General features: G+C 40.9%; 1 protein-coding gene across 1 annotated transcript in view; it reads left to right on the forward strand.

The window, feature by feature from the left end:
* The first annotated feature begins 7328 nt into the window (after window positions 1-7328).
* The window catches only part of LOC101850281, a 63255-nt gene continuing 50268 nt past the window's right edge, over window positions 7329-20315 (forward strand). Inside the window, exon 1 of the mRNA XM_005108405.3 lies at window positions 7329-7461. The gene's annotated coding sequence lies outside the window, so the exon portion shown is untranslated. The remainder of the gene's footprint in view (window positions 7462-20315) is intronic.

Below are 20315 nucleotides of genomic sequence, written 5' to 3' on the forward strand. Positions count from 1 at the left end.
GCCCTTTCGGCTTCAACTTGGTTGGAACTGTTGAGCGGGCGACGCAACGTTAGGGCCTCTCCCTATATAGTTACTCCAAGCTTGGCACCGATTGCCATTTTAACAAGATATCTAGTGGTAGACTGGTTGAGATTAGAAACAAAATGTGGGAAATCTTGACTCATCTAGAACTAGATCGCTGTCTAACTCGATTGCGGGGGGGAAATCGAGACGTCAAGGACCCTATTGACGTACAGTTTTTTTTATACCCGATACTCCCCAGTCCGTGGGCCGCATCAGACCTTAATTCACAAACATGGTGTAAAATTGAGCGTTAGCCTTTTGGTCACCGGGCTATTATTACATCTGGCGATACCAAATTTTAATATTTTGCTGATAGGCCAAAGTAGAGCAGTTCCTATGAAGTTTCTCCTGACGGTTTTAAACTATATTTCAATTTTTAATTTTTTAATTCTTTTTTTTTTTGGGGGGGGGGGAGGGAGAGAGTTGTTTAGGGCTTAAGTAGACCTTTCTCCAATTTATTCTCATGTTGACCAAAGTTTTAAAATAATAGCATTTTCTTAATTGGCGCAAGTCATAAGCAAATTGCGTTAAAACGCTAGTAATGGGCCGAACTCTCAGAGACGTGTGAGGGATGGCAGAAGATATTTGGAGACGTCTCCGGCGAGCACCCAGGAACTATTCGGAGACACACTCTGACTCCTGCTCACGGATGCACTGCTTCGGGGGGTCAGACTGCGTATCGTTTGCTGCAGATCACACATAGCCACTAAAACAGTCGCAAATCAATTATGTTCAAGAAAACTTCAAACCTGACAGCAAATCAAATTATGGGTTAAAACAGGGGGGGGGGGGGGGCATTTGCCTCCCCCGATTTTTTACTTGATCAAGAGACACCAAGCATTTTGATTTGTGTATCTCCGTCGGAGATGTCTCGGAATTTACGAATAGACACTGCGGTCAGTGGCGGTGGGTAGTGAAGGGCTTACGGGCTTGAGCCCCTCACCCCCACCCTGTCCCCACCCCAACTCTATCCCTTGGTTAATGAAAGTTTCTTAAATAACGAAATAAGCAGTTGAAACCGTTATGATCGCACACAATGAACACACAGTTATCAGCTTGGCGGCTTGCCCGTTTATCCAATCATTGTTGTCACCGCTTAATAATAATAGATAGCATTTGTATAGCGCATATCCCCGCTCAACAGCAGGCTCTATGCGCTTTACACTATATTATTACCCCAGCAGACCATAGAACACTCCAAATATTCTCAGCTTCCCAGGAAGCATACAGTGTGAGCAGCTTAAATGCTCAAACACTAACAAACTGACAAGACCTTTCGCTGTCTATAGCCGGGTACCCATTCCCACCGGGGTGAAGTGAGGAAAATTCGTGTAAAGTGCCTTTCCCAAGGACACTTGAATGCGGTGTGGGGACAGATTATCAAACAACCTCTTCTCCCAGCGGATGCCGTGCGCCGGCTGTACTTTGTAGGCCTTCCTCTAGCGACCAATTTGCTGGCGGTTATAACGGAGCAAATACACATCAATTTAAAGGACCTTACAATTCAGATCATTGGCAGATGGCGGACGTCGATGCAAAGGCGTCGTTTATTTTTTAACAAAAAAGGTGTTCCTTCGAGTAAATTGGCAAAAACTGGCGGTAAAAAGGGTTATTGGTACATGTATATCGGGGGTCGGTACTACAAGGTTTGGCTGTATTTTGCCTGCGGGCCGAGGTGGAGTGGGAGAGAGATTTTCGAGCAACTAAAGAGTGGGTGCCGTGCGCCGTGTGTTGTGTGTACCTCCGGGGGGGGGGGGCAAATTTACTTTCGTTTTATAAGGACTTACAACCCAGACAGATGGCAATGCAGAGGTGCAAATAATATGTTTAAATAGGTGTTCTTTTTCCTATACTGACAAACCTGGCGGTAAGCGGGGCGGGTTTTAGCGAGGTTTTAGTTTTATTTGGGGGGGGGGGGGGGGGGGCTGCCTCTTTTGCCTTCTATTTTGCCAGGAACTAAAAATTTTCATAAACTTTATGTGGAGTTAAAGGCCCACAGATTTGCATAAGCAAGGCCAAAAATATACGTATTGCATTATAGGCCGGGTTTGAAGACAACAAATTGACAGACAAAATGCAACATGTTGAAGCTACTAATAAAACAAAAAATTGACGGATGGGCTTATTATACAAAGTCCAGCTTGCAGATGTTGCCTGGGGACAGCCGAGTTTGTTGTCGCATGCTGCATTCTATCCGTTAGGACGGCCGGTCCCAGCTAGTACAGGAAATGAGTCATCGCTCCCGTCGGGCGAAAATCAACTAAAATGTCAAAAATTGATTCAAATCGCATGTTTAAGGTTAGATGAGCTCTTCGTATTCGAAAACCATTTGATGCATGCATGGAATTTGCGATTTCCAGCGTATTTAAGACTTTTTAAAAATCACAATTAACAAGGTCTGGGGAGCACGTGTGTGGCACATTTATATATTATATTGTTGTATAAAATGAGGTCAATTCCCGAAGGCGACAGAATGGCGGGTGCAGTTTGCTTTTAAATACTTCAACCGCCTTCAATTTGTAGACACCAGGCGGACGGAGATAGTATTATTTTCGGCCTTAGTCTCCTGATCATCCAAATAGTTTTATTTATTTTAGCTGTCATTGAGATGTTTTTTACTTTCGCCATACATTCTTATTACTTCTTTTTATTTATTTATTTATTTATTTATTTATTTATTTATTTATTTTATTTACTTATTTTATTTATTTATTTTTGTCTATTTATTTAGTCATTCATTCATGTATTCTTTTATTCATTTATTCACTTATTTATATTTTGTACACAAATATGACATTTAAATATAGGACCCATGACGTTCACTTTCTGTTACAAGAATCTAGAAACAGTTGAAGGTCCTTTTCTGATTCCGCAGTTGTATTTATAATGTTGTCGTCGGCATGTAAGCTTATGTACGTGCGGATCTGCCTATTCACTCACTTTGAGGCCTGAATTTCTTCTTTCTAAGAATCGTTTCATTGTATACAATGTACATATATATATATACATGTTAAATAAAAAGTTTTGGTGACATAACACAGTTTTGCCCCAACTCCTCTGTTGCCCCAACTCCTCTGTTGACCTGTTTTACATTCAACAATATTTTATTGAGTCTACTCCCTATAGCTATTATAACTATTATTATCATGTCTTCTCACTATCATAGTATTTTGGACATTTACAAGTTATATTTTTTGGAAGAGCTAGCCCCTGTCTGCAGCCTTTCAACTGCTACCCCTTAAAGTTAAAGTTCTTGGCTCATTCTTACTGCTGTCTTTCAGCCACACCCTCTTATGGTAGGTAAGACCTAACACCTAGCCGTCTCGGATAAGGGCGAAAAATATCGGAGGCCCCGTGTGCAAGTTGTGCAGGTTAAAGATCCCTTAGTGGTCCAAAATCGACTATAGAGTAAACTGAAAATGTTTAATATGATCCCACGCGCTCATATTATGACCTTAAGCTTGTGCAGTTGCAAGCGCCGTAAAACATTTAATTACCCTAAACAACAACAACAACAACAACAACAACAACAACAACAACAACAACAACAACAACAACAACAACAAAAACCCAACCAACAAACAGAAACGGAAACCTGCCCAACCCGGAAACGAGAAGAGAAATTTCCTTTTTTTTTCTCACAGAGCTTTGACCTGTTTAAGACGAAAAATGTTTTGCCCGCTCAGCCCTAATTTCAGACAAATGTCCAAGTTTGGCTCCATCCACTCTTACGCCACGCCGCCAGGCGAGGAGGGGAGGAGGGGGTGGGAGTAGTTGTTACCCAACGCCTACTTTGTTGGTCAAGGACTAGACGCTTCGAGTAAGAACGTCTTATAGAGGTTGCTACGCTAGCCTAGGAGTTACCTCATCCATGTGAGCCCAGAGCGGCGCAGAGAAGGTCAGAGCGGCATGGATGTGAAATCTCACTATTATTTTGCTCGAGAAAGTGCTCGATTGGCGCTCCAGTACGGAAACTTACCTGGGTAAACAGAAGTGTGAAATTAATTTTACCAATGCCTGCCGCCCTGATCGTACGGCCGGGCGAGAAAAAAGTTCCTTGAATTTGAATAATGCACGGGAGAGGTGGCATTGGTTCATTGGCCTCTTTTGTGGGTTTAAAGGTGGAAACAAACCGAGAAGTTCAATCATTTCTGTTTTTAAATTGGTCAAACAGTGGTTCTTATAAGATGCCAGCACCGGTGTCTAGGCTAAAACACGCAATATATATAAGCACAAACGTAATCCTTAGAACTGAGAGAATTGTAGAAATAGTTTGAAAAAATAATATAGGCTTAAGTAGTGTACTTTCAAGGGCAATTATAACAATACAGAGACTGGGAGTCTGGGAGACTGACCACTACAGAGACAAGACTATAATGTAATACAAAAACTAAAAGTCGAACCTGCCTTAACGGAAACCTGTGTAAAACGGAAACCTGTCTTAACGGAATCTCCCCGCTCCCCCCTTGATATATTTCTCTTTAATGACCTGTATAAAACGGAAACCTGTCCAACGCGGAAACGGAAAGAAAAATCCGCTCCCTTCCGAGGGTTTCACCTGTCTAAGACGTAAAATGCTTTCCCCGCTCAGCCCTGATTTGAAACAAAACTCGCAAGTTTGATTCCGCCGGCTGGGCGAGGAAGGGGAGTAGGGGTGCAATGGGGGTAGAGTAGAAGTTACCCTATGTTACCCCATCATGTGAGCACTGAGCGCTGCAGATGGTCAGTGTAGTGTGGGTGTGAAATCTCACGACTGCCCGTGAGAGTGCTCGAGTAGCCAGCCACTACGGAAACTTTCCTGGGTAGCCAGAAGCCAGAGGTGTGAAATTAGATTGACCAATGCCTGTCGCCCTGATCGTACAGCCAGCCGAGAAAAGAGTTCCTCGAATCGTTGTTACATGATGGCAGTGAGGGGTGGCATTGGTGGGTGGGACTAAGGGAGATGATCAAACGTTTCTGTTTTTTAATAGGCCAAACAGTGGTCCTATGAAAGGCAAGCACTGGTGGTAATTGGATAAGTAAGACTGACGCATGTCACTATCAGACAGGATAGCAGCTGAGAGGTGTGAAATTTTGACCACTGCTTGCCGATCGGACAAGCGATCCTTGATCTCACCGGCTGGGCCTTTGAACCCCCCCCCCCCCCCCCCCCACAAATTTCTTTTTTAAAAAATTAAAAATTTAAAATGGCTTTTTTCTCCCCCGCTCCCTTCCGATTCCGTCTTACACAGGTTCGACTGTACACACTAATCGGTTCTTCACAGCGAGAATGCTCCAGCACCCCTTTTAGTGCATTTGTGCATCGCCGCTTTTCGCATTAATGATCCTTTCTTCTAATCTTCACCTCACCCAGTTGCCCAGGACTCACTGTGGACGTAACAGGTCTTCGATGCAAGTCTCCCGTCTCGGTTACGTGGCCTGCCTAGACTTGTGGCAACGATAAAATATTGCGTGTAAGACCGACAGCTAGCCAAGGAGTTTAGGACTACTTTTAATCTCCTTGCAGCTAGCCTATACATTACGTATACTACAGGCATGCATGCCAGATCTAATTTATCAGTTGCCTGAGAGGACACTGTGAAGGTGTGAGGTTTTCATGCCTGCTTGTCGACCACACAAACAATCTTTGATCCCACCGCTTACTGGTGGGACGTCAGCGCCCACGGAATAATTTTTTTTTCTGGCTTCATTACGATTCCGTCTTGTGAAGGTTCTACTGTTCAAGACTTACAACTAAAAGTATTTCTTTCGTTATCCTTGCTCTCGTCATTTTCCTCTAGCACTAGATCTACTTCTTTTGTTATGTTTTGTCACTCTCTTGTGAACTGCTATTCCCGGGGTGTATCGATAGTCGAAGCCGGTCGAAGCAGACTGCGCGCTGTTCAGGCAAAAGAGAGGTGAGCAGAGTAAGTCTGATTTGGACTTTTCTGTTGACATCTACCCCTTGGCGCTCATATTTTAAGACCCGAGACCCTAATATGTTGTTGCGAGCGACGTAAAACCACGACCGAGTCGAGCGATCGGCCGATCCCATCCGTAGTCGGCACCCCGTATTAACGGGGGTAATTCCCACTACGGCTGGATCAGGCCGATTGCCCGACTCGGTCGCTTGTAACTGAAAACAAACACGTCTGTCATTTTAGGCGAACGAGTTGGTCGATCGGCCCATCCGTAGTGGGCACACCGTAATTACTAGATATAGAACTAAACTTCCATGGTGGCGGGCAACAATATGGTCTCTGGGGAACTCGCTGTAGATCTAACAGGAACGGCTAAAACTGTATCATAAAACTAACCCAGCCCCCCACTTTAACTCAATATGGCACAATAAATGAATGAACAAAAACACTCGATCATACACTTCTAAACTGTGGATTTGACCCTGCTTTACAACAGTAAAAAATCAGGTTTTAGAATATTTTTATTTTTGAGTTGGTCCTTTAATTTGTGCCACACACAATCGTTACAATAATAAAATGAGTTCTTGTTCAGCTTTAGTAAAAGTGTTTTACAGCGCTCGCAACTGCATAATGTCATATGAGCGCACGGGCACGGGACCTATTAAACATCTTTAGTTTTGGTAGGGATTAATTTTGAATTTAGCTCGAGTGGCGGCCGAAGTCTACTCTTATCGATTATGGACACAAGAAAGTGGAGATGAAAGTATACGACAGAACATGGTTAGGTGTTGGAAAGGAGGTGAAAAGATAAAATTTTAGAGAAGAAAATTGTCCGCCGCGATCAGGTCTCGAACGCAGGACCTATTGAATGAGAGGCAAACAGTGAATAGTGCGTGTATGTAACCTCTGGACAGCAATTCCCCACCAAGACCCAGTTCTAAATGAGAATTGTTCAAAGATCTAGATCTAGCAATTGTTGATTGAGTGTGGCTTTATACTTGTTGATTCATCCTAACCAAAATTTAAAAAAATAAATAAAAAAATAAATAAATAAATATCAAAATCAAAATCTAAGGGAACGTTAGATAATAATAGACGATGCTTGCCTAATTAATTTCACATAATAGGACAGGTTGTTGTAGACCTCATAAAAGATACAGGCCTCTATATCTCATGGCTTCTCTACATAGTTAAGGTTCATGTAAATTGTGTGTGCGTGTGCATGTGCGTTTAGATTTGAGTGTGTGTGTGTGTGTGTATGTGTGTGTGTGTGTGTGTGTGTGTGTGTGTGTGTTTGTGTGTGAGAGAGAGAGAGAGAGAGAAACTCTCACTACTTCGCTTACCTGGCAACCCCTGCAGCCGGGGCACGCCTCTGTCTCCTTTTCTTCCGCCATTTTACTGCTTCCGGACCAAATATCGACTAAACAGAGATTTTGTGTGCAGTTTGTGACAGAATTGTACAGATTGAAGTGTTCCTAGGACAATATTGCCTTTCAAGGTATCGAATTATTTGAGTTATAATTTAATTCTGTTTATTCTGTGACGCATGGCTTTCATGGCCGTGTACACACGCAGAATTATTATTGTTCTTTGATACAAAATTGGCGTTCTGACTAGACATGGGATGGATGACAGCAGTCCGCCATTTTATATTTAGATCTAGAATCTAGTGAAATTATTTCCAGCTATCATGGTACTACGTTACCTAGCCTACACTGATTTTGGGCAACGTTTTGTCTTGTGGATTTAATCACTAACACATATTTCACCCAAAGAAGAAGTCTGTTAGCATCCACAGGATCAACACTCATCATGAATTATGATGTGATCTTGACGCCTTTTAAAGAGACTTGGATTTGGATGCACGTGACAATGTTATTTGGGCCATGGGTTATGGACTCACCTTTAGGTTAATTTAACTTGTTGTGATTGTTAAAGCCTTTTCTACACAGAGCTGATAAAGCGGTTGATTTTTACTTGCACTCCCACCAACAGATGCAGCGATCTCTAGCCACAAAAACCATTGTCATTGACATTGTAAATCATTTTCATTTTTATTTCAAGAAAATTTCAACCTTTTTTGCCAAACTTAAAACTATAGTCTATATATACTGTAGGGAAAACAAGGAGCGTGCCCTTGACCCCCCCCCCCCCCACCCCCAGATTGGTCAGAGTCAGAGGTGCAAAAATTTGTAAGCTCCATAAAGGCTTTTAAAAGTATATATAATATATGAAATATTGCTCGAATAAAAACCATCAATATTTTTCAAACTAATCAACTGTGACGGATACAGTTACAGTCAATTTGTTAAATTAACAAGAAACATACACATACATGCTTTCTGCCGAATAGCATGCGATGGGAGTGAAAGTAAAATAATATATACAGTGATAGCATTGCTGTGAAGTAAGTACAACTTTCAAGTTTTGTTTTGACAATATGCATTGAACACTTGACTTGATCTAGTTAAGTCAGAATTATTTTGAATTCATGAGGCAAGTTCCAGGGAGGTTAAATGTATAGCATGCTCTGTTCCACACATCTATTTAAGTGATTTCATAAATTTGAATCATTACATCTGATATATCTTGTATAGGGTGTCCAGGTGGCGGTCATCTGGCATTCTAGTTCTAGCCCGTTTTTACCGTTTTTTGCTTTTTTGTCGTCGGATTTTGAAAGAAAACCTTTCAGTCTCACAGTATCACCATATATATATACAGTAAAATACGTTTTAAATGAGATGTCAACACAACTTTGAAGGAGCAGTTGCAAGATCTATAAATGGTTGATGATGTTAGATCTCTACTACTCTAGTTTTGAAGTGTGTGGACGAGGGTTTTTTTTTTGTTTTGTGAAGAAAAACTCCATCATGTCATGTAAGTTCTTCTTGCTCTTTGTGGTTTTGCATATATATAGGAGGAGTTTGAGTGTGGTATAACTTATTGACTGCTGTGCCATTTAGTGATGTCTCATTTTTCCAGTCAGAAGGCAGTAATTGGAGGGCTGCATTTGAAAGAGTAGATACTTCAGTTTTAAAGGCTGATCAATGTAAACATTCACAGCGGTAATAAACAGGGTAGGGAGAGGTCAAGTTTGTCATAGCTTTGATTATTTCCTCTCAATGAGGTACAATTGAATAAAATTAAGTGAGTCAAATGTAAACCCCCCCCCCCCTCCCCCCTCCCCCTTTAAAATAAAACTAATACCCAGAACAGGGGTTTACAAATCCCCAGAAAGGGATGAACACAGCAATTTAACCTCAAATAGCCTGCTTGTACAATTATACTCAGGTGTTCTTTACATACACCAGTTTCTACCAGCGTCATGATGTCATCAGCAATTCATAATTCATGTCAATCATTCACGTACAAACTGTATAATAATCAGTTGACTTGAGATAAAAAAAAAAAAAGAAAGTGACCTTAAATACACAGGTGGCAGTAATGGACAGGGTCTTTAGAAAACTTGACAAAGTCAACAGATGAATAGTTTTAAATTTGAAATTGTAATTTTATGTTTCGGAACTATATTTAATTTTCAATTCCTGAAAAATTCATAATAAAGCTTCTTTGCATGGGTTGAGCATTCACTCAGTCTAAGGACAGTTTGACAGAAAACTTTTGCCCCGAGCTAGTGATAGAGAGCAAGTTTTGACATTGACTTGTTGTGAAAGTGACTGCATTGGACAGGGACAGCTGTGGGCAGATTTAAAATACTGGAAAAACAAAAAGGTGTCACAGAACAGTGGCTGTGCTGCAGGTGACCTCCAAGGCAGATTGGACTTTGTATCAAATCAATTTTTCTTAAGAAGGAAAGGTGCGGGGATTTTTGGTGGGTTTTTTTCTTCTGCAGTTTCGAACAGATTTTTATGAAAGAATTCTCACATTTTTATGGTCAAAACATGCAAGTAGGACACTCAGATACTGTACATTTTATAATAAATTGAAAAGTGTGCAAATGTAAATTTATCAAAGGACCAAATATTTTGGGTTTTGTTTTTGGTACAGGAAGGAGTGACATAGAATTTTAACATGATACTTTATGGCCATATCAAGGTCAAATTCAAGTGTTGTCTTGTATGGTGACCATCAGCTTTTTGAAATTAACTATTGTGTGTCCAGTTCAGGGTGAATCTCCTTGTTTCTTGTCGGTTGCAGGCAGCATTATCAATTAATTTCTTCATTTGTGTGTGCACTTAGAGTTTAGAATCACAGATGATTTGTGTTATATTGTCTTAAATGATTATTTTTTTTGGTTTAGATTTCAAACACAGTTTTGTGGCCGAAATTCCTCTACTTTATATTACTACAGTGATTCTTGTTTTACTACAATTTTTTTTTCCATTGTGAGTAGAAAGGTCTGCTTGGCATGTGAGTGGTATCCAAACTACATACATAAGACAAAGGAATGAAATCTGAAGTGAGAAAGCAGATGTAGACATGTTATTGGTTTGAAATGGATGCAATGTCATGTTAAACAACCCAGCTTTTTTAGGTTCACATCAGTCCAACTGCATCTCAGTTAGGAACTCTTATTTTATCACCGTATCCAAACTACATACATAAAAGACAAAGGAATGAAATCTGAAGTGAGAAAGCAGATGTAGACATGTTATTGGTTTGAAATCGATGCAATGTCATGTTAAACAATCCAGCTTTTTTAGGTTCACATCAGTCCAACTGCATCTCAGTAAGGAACTCTATCACCAACCCCCTATCCTATCCCCAATTCAAAAGCCAAACAAAAAATACACCATGAAGGAAAAATAAAGAAGTTATGCATGAAGAGTGAGGCCTGTTGGAACAAATCAGCTTTGAACACTCTTGATGCAGACTATCACTATAATACAAAAAAAACAAATAAAAACAAAAAAATACCCTGAAAAATTCTTTCATTGACCAAACAAACACTCTTGGCCTTACTGCATTATAAACGTAAATGGGCGAGTGTTGCAATACACAATTTCTACCTGTGTGTATACCATTTTGATAGAGCAATCTTTAGAAAAACAATCTCTTTAAAAAGAAACAAAAGTAAAAACAAAACAGCTGTCTTGTGTTTGCAAACTAAACATGACATGTAAGAACTTTATTTTAAAAATCCTTAAAACTGATTAATAAGATAGTTAAAAAAGTAGGCCTATAATTTATTCTGAAAAAATCATGATCATCAGAAATTAAAACGTTTGATACTAGATCAGGGGCGAAGGCTGACTTGTTTGACAGGGTAATCAAAGTGAAATGGGACCAGATAGGGCCTGTAGATATGACACAAGAATCTTACTCGAGGCGGCGACTCTGAGTTGTGAATGAAAACAAATCCGGAATTCATATTGTATGTTCAACCGCCAAAATAATCGGGAAAGTATCTTATTAAATATCAGTTCCCACTAAAATTAAACTTAACTTTAGATGTGAATACATAAACATAAAGCAAAGAAGCAGAGATGTCAGTACTAGATCTATATGTTATAGATCTACCAGTGAGTCTAACTCTTTGGTAGAACATGACAATTATTATTTTTTAAATTTCACATTTGGCTGTTTTTGTTATCCTTTCGCGGCCAGGAGCTGGTGTCATATAATCGAGGTCACGATCTGATTATAGGACGGAAAAAAGTCGAGGGAAAAAAAGCAAGCACAAGCAGCAGTCAAGAGATTATTAAGAGTTAGTTCCCCTCACATTTGTGAAGTAGACTCGACCAGTGTTAGTTAGCTTACTTAATCAGGCTTGTGATTGATTTTAACTGTGGCCCCAAAGGGGTGAACAGGGTATATATGTGGCAATGAAACAGCTTTGACTGCCATGCACATGTTCCCTTCAACTCTATTCCAGCCTCACTTTATTTGTTGATTACGAACGTCTTTTGACATTTAATTTATTAGGTTTATGTTTAAGGATGAATTTGACAGCGACAATGTTTCAAAATTAGAAAGGGAAGCAGTGATTATTTGATTATATAGACGCTTCGCCCCTGTACTAGATATCTAGATCTATTAAGAAAGAGTTGAAAGTAGGGAAAAAATATGTCAAGACCTTGCAGGGCTTTTTTTTAAACTCGAAGAAAAAAAAGTTACACATTGAAAAGAAAAAAAAATTAGATCTAGATCTAGAGATCTATAAGTCCATGGTTGAACAGTGCATAAAAATGTGTTGCATTATATTCCAATAATTAGGCCTACTCGCTGCTTGTTTTGGCAAGAGGGCTGTGTGAGTGGAGTGGAGAACCAAGATTGAGGAGGAAAAGCTCACCTTGACTGCACTGCTCATGAAATAATAGAGGACAAAGCTATCAAAATCTATTACAAATGAATTATGTTGAAGACTTTTTGGTGACTTCACTTTTGAAAATCCCTAGGCTTAAGTTTATTAATGTAATTGATACGTCTATTATAATATCCCTCTTAACAGAAATTGTTTCATCACCAAAATCTACAATTGACAGATCTTCCTTTCTAGTTGTTTGATTTAAAGTGGACCCCTCATTCAATATCCCCACACCTAGCGAAAGAAAAATATAATTTTGATAAATTTGTGGAGGTTTTTTAAGTTTTTAAAATCTTATTTTTAGCAATAATTAGTCAGACACCATGATGTGCCTTACCCAACGACCTGCAATGAGTGTTTCAACTTCTGTTTCCGTTATCCAGTGGATCCACTCATTGTATAAGAAACTGGACTTGCCACATAATCACAGATTTAACAACAGCCTGGGTCATGGTGTGGTGGTCAGACTTTAGTCAGAACCGGAAGGGTGGTGGGTAATCAAGAAGAAAGTGACAATCCAAAGATTCTCGAGGACGTTGTAGTTTCAAGGTTTAGCAGCTGTTGTCTTTGATTTCTACAGGTTTTTAAAATAAAAATGATCTCTCTCTCTCTCTCTCTCTCTCTCTCTCTCTCTCTCTCTCTCTCTCTCTCTCTCACACACACACACGCACAAGCAACCAATCAACCAAGCTTTTGTCGAGATCACGGCACGTCATCATCAACCTGGCGCATCATAGACGGACGTGTGCAAACACCACTGGTTTCACGTTCGTTATAATAGATCTCTCTATTTTAAAAAAACCATGTATGTTATGTCAGGTTTTGTTTTCAGTGGAATCTTGGGTTTAACAAAACTGAAAACCAGGCTTGACAACTCTGTTGGGTGCGAATTTCACTGGAAATTCCCGAGACTGGGGGGATTGGGAGGGGGCGTCAGGTTGGGGAGAGAGAGAGAGAGAGAGAGAGAGAGAGAGAGATGATTGCTCAGAAATTCAATGTTCTGTCGTCTGCTTTTGTCCCCTCTTCCCTCCCCCACCCCCTCACCTCCTTTGCCCCTTCCTCTGGGTTCCTGATTCTTTCTACAGCCTTTCTACTGCTACTCCTTCGCTTCTTCTTACTGCAGTCTTTCAGCCACACCCCTGATGTTCTGGTAGGAAAGATGTACACCCAGCCTTCTCGGACAAGGGCGAAAAATCTCGGAGGATCCCTTGGTGGTCTAAAATCGATAAGAGAGGCTTCGGGCAAAATTCAAAATTTCCTACCAACTGAAAATGTTAGGTGTGTCCCGCGCGCTCATATGACCTTATGCAGTTGCGAGTGCCGTAAAACACTTTACAAACAGGAAATTAACAGGTTTGTGGTTTGGGGTCTTTTTTTGGCATTGTATTTTTCTGGTCTTCTAATATTCCGTGGGTTCTTGGTGGAAAGTTTGCCCCGTGTCTAGATCTAGATGCTTCTCTGTCCTCGTGGCGGTTTTTGTTTGGAATTCTTCCTGCTTTTGAAAATCCACTTCGTGGTGTTGCTTCCCAGTTCTCTTGTCTAATAGCCTACAAGTGATATTCCATAGATTTAATATTTTGTTCAATGTTATCTTCCGTTTACTTTCAGTTGTTCCCCCTTCTCTTTAAAATGCTAATTTTGATAGCCGAGAGATTAATGATTAAGATGTGGTATGATTCTGTACTTGTCCGTGAGCTCACACACATTGTACATGTAGATCTACGTCAAAATGTCAATGACACAATTGACGTTTCTGTTTAGATCTAATGATCTAGAAAATCTAGATGGTTTCTGGGTTTTTTTTTTAAAGAGAACATTTTAATGTTTACAGCACCTGCACAAGTTACAACACACATTGTGGGTCATGTAATTGCCGAAGAATAGCTCTAGAGGTGAAAAGCGTACTGTAACACTGACAGACACAAAAAGGGAGGAGAGATGAGGACGATAGGTGTTCGATTGGGAAGCAAGAGCCAGCGACACGCCAGGGCACCCGCCTACTATACATAGATCTAGCCTACACCTCACTTGCAAAGGAGTCCGTCATGTAACATGTACCAAAATATATTTTTGTAGCGAACAGGGCACTCTAACCTGGCGCATATGACAGACCACGTCTACTTCTCTAGTCAAATATGTGAAATAATGATGGTTCACTCTCTTTTCCTAAATTTGGAACAAAAAGTTCTCCTTTCTTTAAAAAAACAACAACCAACAAGCACTCCGCCCCCAAGAAAAACAACAACAAAACACCTATGCGCCCCCCCCCCCCTCCCTGAGCATCAGGTTGTTACCAACGCTAAAGATTTTGTTTTGTATGCTTTCAATTTCAAGGCACAGTTCTTCGAGATCTAGCAATTATTAGACCCCAGGGGCAGTGCCACTGACTGATGTATCTTATGCACAGTAGAATTGTAAATGGGCTGATTCATCTATGTCATGCTCCTCATAACTGTGCCTGAACTGCAACTGCAATAGAATTACCAGTCCGTGCCGGCTATAACTTTACTATAAGCACGCCGGCTTAATTAAAGCACGTTTCGGACTCAAGCACGCTAAACGGCTCTTACCGAATTTTTGCTATTTATATATATAAGCACAGTAACTTTGGCTTCAGGCACTCTTCATTTACAAGACAGTCAATACTTTCATGATGACCCTTCGAAGTTCGAACAGTCTACACTGCAGCAGTGGAGTGTACTGTAAGAGAAACACAGAGAATGCAAGTGATGGAGACACACACTCACCACACAGGCGGAAAGGAAGGCAGAGAGATGCGCACAGCCTCGCGCGTGGACATAGGCAGGCGCGGTTCGTCCATAGAGCACGGTCGTGCTGTGCCGCCCAAAATTGTTTATTGTTCTTTTACGTAAAGCACCCACAATAATAAAATAAAAGTCGCCGGAAACAAAGACTAGTCAAATATTATAATCAAAACAAGGTCCTTGCTGGCTCTGTAACTGTAACTGTCATGTCTGTGTCTACAGTGCCGTATATCTACATGTACTATGCCACGCCAAAGCCTACGCCCTCTAACTAAACGTAATAAGAGATTCAACAGTGGTAACCTGACCTATAAATCGCTTTTTGGGATAACCCAAGTGATGACGACAGTCGTAGCGAGTTTGGCTGTACATTAAATATTAATAAGACGGCACATCTCAAATGTGCTCCAGTCGAAGAGTGCCGAAACATAGCCCACTGTAGACAGTCTAAAAATAAACGCCATATGCTGTACACTTTTCTCTACCAAAATTATGTTAGCCCCGGAGCAATCTAGCAGAGTGCTCAAGTGAATTCTGATTGGTTCATTGTCTTGCCACTAGTCTATTTTAAGCGACTCTGTGGCCGCGAACCTGAGGGAGGTGAACGTGACATACTCAAGTCCTATTATATGTGTGTCTTTGACTTTGAATGGTTTTGTTGTGGAGTGGTGAAAATTATTATATTTGAGTGTTCAGTTCTAATGCAGGATGTATAGCTAACAAACAGATTTAGTTCTCTAGAAATCAAAGCAACAAGTGAAAGGAATGAAAATAAAGCATGAGCTCCTCCCTCACCAACCCAATGATCCTAAAACTATACACCATCCCATTTACTATGCCCTTGACTATCTTCAGCCTGTGATAGCTTAATTAATTGTGCACGCCCACTTTTTAGCCCCACGAGCCGCCCTTGGACATAGGATCTAGCCTAGGGCAAAGTTACACACAGAATAAAAAATACAAAGAGCGTCAGGGAGACGAGAAAGGGCAGCTGGCTGCGATTTCACCTTTGACCTTCGCTATCCATTAATCCTGATTGTGTATCACGCGCGAGGTGGGATGAAGGCGGTGGTTTGAATATATACATGATAGATCTATATATGTGGCACAGCGGGCAGTGGTAGATCTACGCACAGGCAGCGTGTAGGCCTAGTGTGCTGTATCGTGACTGGCCGTCTAAATTAAGTTTTCATTTCCCATTCGACTACTACAAAACAAAAACTAACAAGCAAACAAAAACTACCATGGCGGGTAAAAATAACAGTGCACACTTTTGCGGGACCGCTATAGAGGCCTACTTACTTGTACTTGTACAAAGGGAAATAGCACGGGAAATTTTCTATCTGAAAATCTCTGGATTATGTCTACTTCGCACTCAGGCACGCTTTGGATTTAAGCACGCTTATGCTTTCTCCCGATGACCGTGCTTAAAGTTAAAGCCGGCATGGACTGTATGGGCGAAAACATAGAGAACGCCGATTTCGGAGACTGACTCAGTAAGCGCCGATAGGTATAAAAATTCTCTTATGATTTCCAACTTGCCCCACATAGAGCTGGCCGACTGCAGGCGGCTTTAAACTCGGATCGGAGTTGTCGGCTTTATCGGAATCCAAACTACATTCTTATTACGCCGAAAAACTGGGAAGGGCGTCTCGCTGTCAACTCACCACCGCAGTGCTTTCTTGTCGTATTTCCATTTTTTAACAGTGAAAATGAGACTTCTTCTTTAACTCACATTTTGTTATGAACTGTTTTCACTGTTATTAAAAATGGAGGTACGACAAGAAAGCACCGAGGTCGCGAACTCCCAATGCCGTCTCGCTGTCTCGCCGTCGCCAACTCGGGTTCAGCGGTTTGTGTGATGTCACCCGACTGGACTGGGGACAATTTTAAATGGTCATTTCAGAGCTGGTGCTTCACGGTAGACAAAAACTAATTACATTTTTGAAATCAGCATCGTCAAAATAGGGTGGTCACCGAGCAGAATTGCATTTTAAGCAATATTTAAGAAAATTCGTGTTTTTTCCCCCAAAATATTATGCTGTGTTGTGATGTAATTAATTTTAATTTTTTTCTAGATCTACATATCTCGGCTTTACTGTGTCAATAGAGTGTGGTTTTGAAGAGACGAGGCCTGTGTAGTTTTTCGTTGTGCGTCTAGAGATCTGCTTATCTGGCTGTGTCGTGTCGTGTCTTGTCAAAATGGATGTCGATATTTACAATAATAATAATAATAATGATAATAATAATAATAACAATAATGAAGATAATTTCTATAGCGCCCACTCCCGTGTAAACACAGCTCTAGGCGCTTTACATAAAAATACATGTACGAACAATATTCACGCACGCGACACAAACACAAAAATACACTCACTCAAACACACACACAAACACACACAAACACACACACATACACACACACAAACACACAGACATACACGCTCACGAACACATAACACGCACACATGTGCACACACATGTACGCCAAACACACACACACACACACACACACACACACACACACACACACACACACCCACGCACGCACACACGCATCTACTTGCTTATCACACGCGCACGCTTACACGTCGTCACGAAATGAGCATAAAATAATATACACAATGCAATTCACAAAATACATAACTGGATACATAGTCATTTACATAACATTGTATTGAACCTGAATCTACAGACAAAAAAAGATGTCATTAAATGTGTCTTTAAAGATTAAAAAAAATTTAGACTCAGATGTTTTATGTCTCAAGGGTTGGGGAAGAGAGTTCCAAACTGACGGAGCAAGGTGGGCGAACGATCTTTCAGCTAATTTTTTACCCCCTTTTCTAGGAACTCTTAAAAGATACTGATCGCCTGATCTTAGTGATCTAGATGGAACATACATCTGGATGAGATCACTAAGATATGAGGGAGCTTTGTTATTGACACATTTATGACATAATATTGCAATTTTATATGACATTCTACCGGATACGGGAAGATGATCTTTCTCCTCCCTCTCTCCCTCCCTTTCTCTTCCTCCCTCTCACCCTCTCCCTCCCTCCCTCCCTCTCCCCCTCTCCCTCCCCCTCTCTCTCTTCCTCTCTCTCTTTCCCCCTCTCTCCCCCTCTCCTCCTCTCCCCCTCCCCCTCTCGGATGACGAGTCCATTCTTGTAAATTTGTAATCACTCAAGACCTAGAACTAGATTCTAGATACGGTAGATGTAGGCAGACTAGACAACAGTAGATCAATGCAACGCCCTCTATGTGGAGTCAAGCAGACACCTACTGGCGCCTGTCCGAGTCGATTTTCAGCCGCTTAAGTTTCGGCTTTCTTTATGTTATTATTTGTTATCGCCCTATGGAACTGCTGCTTAAGCACGCTTATTATGCTTTCTCCCGATGACCGTGCTTAAAGCCGGCATGGACTGTATATTATGGAACTGCTGCTTTTTCTCTATCGTCATTTTTCCTCTACTTCTTTTGTTTTGTCACACTCTTGTGACCCGCTATTTCCGGGGTGCCTTGAACTTGATAGTCGAAGCAGACTTTGTGCTGTTGAAGCTAGAGAGGTGAGCAGACTAAGCCCGATTCTCTGTAAGGACTTCTCTGTTGACATTCACCCCTTGGCGCTCATAATATGACCTTATGCAGACTTTGCGAGCGCCGCAAAACCTCTACTAAAACTAAACCAAAAAAAAAATCTTTTAGAATAGAACTATTAGAACGCAATGTGTGTGCCCTACCTACGCTGATCACATTTTTAAAAAAAATACATGTAGCTCTAATTAGTTTAAATTTAAAAAACAACAACAACAGAGTGAACCATCTTTTTTACTTTTAGTGCAGGCCAACGATCTTAAGTTAATTTTTGTGGTGGAGTGTGAGGAGCAGAGATCTAGTTCCAACCCGTTTGGCAGAGCTTCTTGTTTGTCTCCCCCCCCCCCCCTCTCTCTCTCTCTCTCTCTCTCTCTCTCTCTCTCTCTCTCTCCCCCCCCCCCCTCCCCTTTCACTAAAGGGGACCGCTGTTGTGTGGGTGATTTTCTCTGTATTCTCACTCCCTCGAACAAGAGATGGGATTGTCAAGAAGGAATGGCAGCACTCTTTTAGACCCAACCAGAAAACGTCGGATTTCAAGCGAGGACCAGAAGACTAGAAAATTCACTAAGACTGGATGTTTTTAAACGTTTTCATCTTACGAACATTCATTTTTTTAAAAAGACAATATTTCTGTTGGAGGGGGGGGGGGGATACTTTCATTTTCATGAGGAAAAAAAATGAATTTTGGGTCCTGTTTAAAATCTAAACCCATGTCGTTAGTGTTCTGATGAGACCTAGTACCGGCATACTTTGCCGGCAATTAGATCTAAGAGATCAAGATCAAATTCAATTTTTTCCCGTCAGTTTGACTACCGGTACCAACTATAATAAAAGATAGGACAATAATGTGAATGCATTTTTCGTAGATGATCGTGTTTGCCCTCTACGTTTTCCGATTATATCGATTTCAATTACACAATCCCAAGAATAAGTAATGTTTGGATTTAGATTAGATCTTGCGCTAACTTGTCATATTTTCCTGTGTTAGTGTTATGAGTAGACTACAGTCTAATTTTAAAAAAAGCTGTGTTTGCTTCTGTGAACCCGTTTGTTGCTTTCCTTCAGCCTGGCCTTTCCTTGCCCTGTTAAACCCGGGCACAAGTGAGTTTACATACCACAGTGGAGTCCACTTAGGGGCTGTTCAAATTTCTTGCACCTTTTTGGGACTTTTTGCCCCCCCCCCCCCTCCCCCCCTTTCTTACACTTTTCTTACATTTGCCCCCCCTCCCCCCCGTAATATTACATTGTTCGCTTATAATGATAAAAATAATATATGACATTTATATCGCGCAAATCCGTAAAACAATCATTGCTCTATGCACATTGCGAAAACGTGCATACCGCATGACATGATGCACATATATGCACTAATAAAAATTTAATAGGTGTCACGACATGGTGGGATCAAGCGCTCGTCAGTTTTGATTTTGAGGCATACAGAGTTATAATTGATCTATCATCTTGAAGCCTGTCCATTTGCCTTCCTTTTGGTGAAAACAATATATATTCATCTATGCTGAATAGAAGTTGATATTTGTGATTGAAGGAGGTGGGGTCACCTGATTTCAGTCAGCAGAGGTAAATTTCGTGAGAAAACACCGCCAAAGTTTGATAACTTCAATAGCTTGAGAGCCTTTAAAACTGAAAATCACAAATTTTGTGCATGTAATGAACGTTTTTCAGTGTATGGATGAAAAGGTGCTTAGCGCGAAAAAAAAATTT

The sequence above is a fragment of the Aplysia californica genome, unplaced genomic scaffold (assembly GCF_000002075.1).
Source record: "Aplysia californica isolate F4 #8 unplaced genomic scaffold, AplCal3.0 scaffold00686, whole genome shotgun sequence".
In the NCBI taxonomy this organism is placed as follows: Eukaryota; Metazoa; Mollusca; class Gastropoda; order Aplysiida; family Aplysiidae; genus Aplysia; species Aplysia californica.